Source organism: Eriocheir sinensis, chromosome 42 (assembly GCF_024679095.1).
Source record: "Eriocheir sinensis breed Jianghai 21 chromosome 42, ASM2467909v1, whole genome shotgun sequence".
Taxonomy (NCBI): Eukaryota; Metazoa; Arthropoda; class Malacostraca; order Decapoda; family Varunidae; genus Eriocheir; species Eriocheir sinensis.
The window spans coordinates 10,808,726-10,810,550 of record NC_066550.1 but is presented as its reverse complement, the minus strand read 5'-3'; positions in this window follow the sequence as shown (position 1 = coordinate 10,810,550).

Genomic DNA, 1,825 nt, shown 5'->3' with positions numbered 1-1,825 from the left:
TTTCTCATAAATTTACAAAAAATCTGGTAGCATAGGAATCGGAGGAGGAGGGGGAGGAAAAAGGGTACAAAATTAGGGAGAGGGGGCGAGGAAAAAGGTGGAATTTGAGTTTTGGAAGGAGTGGGAAGATATTTAAAGGGGAAAAAAGTGGTAGAGTAGGAATTCTGAGGAAGGAAAGAGGGTACAAAATGGTAGGAGGTGGAGGAAAGGGGGGGATAAAAAGGAGGGAAGGGAAAAAAGGGAAGGGGGAATAGGAGTACAGACACAATTCGAAAGGGGGGAAGGGGGAAAATTTAAAGGGAAAAAAAGTAGCGTTGAAATTTTTTTGGGGGAAAGGAAAGAGGAGGGGAAGGAGAGAGGGGAAGAGGGAAGGAAAATTTGGGAGGAGGCGAAGAGAACACGTTTTAAGATAGGGATAGACTTAAAACAGAAAAAAAGGAGTTGTGTGAAATTAAGGGAAAGGAGAGAGGGAACAAAATGATAGAAGAGGGAGAAGAAAAGGGGAAAAGAAGAAAGGAAGGAAAATATGAGAGAGGGGAAGAGAACACATTTTAAGATATAGTATTAAAACAGAAAAAAATGTTGTGTGAGATTTATGGGAAAGGAAAGAGGGAACAAAATAGGAAAGAATGGGAGAGAAGGGAAGGAAAAATGGGAGAGAAGGAACATAACCAATTTTGGGGAAGAATAGATAAAAAAATAATTGTTGGAAGTTTGGAGGAAAGGAAAGAAAGTATACAAAATGAAGGAAAGGAAAGAGGGGAAGGGAGGGAGAGGGAAATAAAGGGGAAACGGGGAAGAGGAGTAAACACAATTAGAAAAGGAGGGGAAGAATTAAAAGGGAAAAAATTAGTTGTGTTGGAATTTTGGAGGGAAAGGAAAGAGGGTACAAAATGAGGGGAGGGGGGAGAGGGGGAAGAGGGGAAGGGGGGGAGGGGGTCAAAAAGTGATGGGGAACGTGAGAAATGGTAACGCCCTTTCTCTCCCCTCTTCCGTTCCTCCCCTCTTTGTTTTAATGGGAAGGGGAGGAGGTGGGGAGGAGTGGGGAAGGGGAGGAGACGGTAATTCCCCTTCCCTCCCCTCCTGATGCAATAAAGAAGTACAGTATCTCATCTTGTCCTCCTCCTCCTCCTCCTCCTCCTCTTCCTCCTCCTCCTCCTCCTCCTCCTCCTCTTCATCTTCTATTACCTCCTCCTCCTCCTCCTCCTCCTCCTTCTGTTATGAGTATACCCAACACCCTCCACCTTTAGACCTCAATTCTCCCTCCTCCTCCTCCTCCTCCTCCTCCTCCTCCACTCATCTCCCAACTATCCCATCATCTCCCACGCAGGTAACCTCCCCAAACACCTCTCTTATTCCCACCCACCTTCCTCCTCCTCCTCCTCCTCCTCCTCCTCCACAAAAAAGGAGGACAGCCGTGCAAACAGAGACACAGGGAAGGGAGGTGAAGGGTGCCATCTCCTTATTAGTCTCCCCGGGAAGGAAAACGTGAGATCGGCGACTGTGAGGGAGGAAGGAGAAAGGAAAAAAAGAACACGAAGAGGAATAAAAAGGAAAACGAAAGAACGAAGAAAAAATAGAAAATGAGGAGAAAATTAAAAGATCTGATAAAAAAAGGAAAGGAAACAGCGAAGAAACGAAATCGAATAATAAAAAACGAAGAGAAAACGGAGAAAACGACCCATGAAAAAACAAGAAAACGAAAAAAATAAGAAAGCACGAAAATAGCGATAAAAAACGAAGTGATAAACGAAAAAAAAAAAACGAAAAGGAAAACAAGAGAAAAAATTAAAATAAGATAACGAAATAAAAACGAAATAAAAAA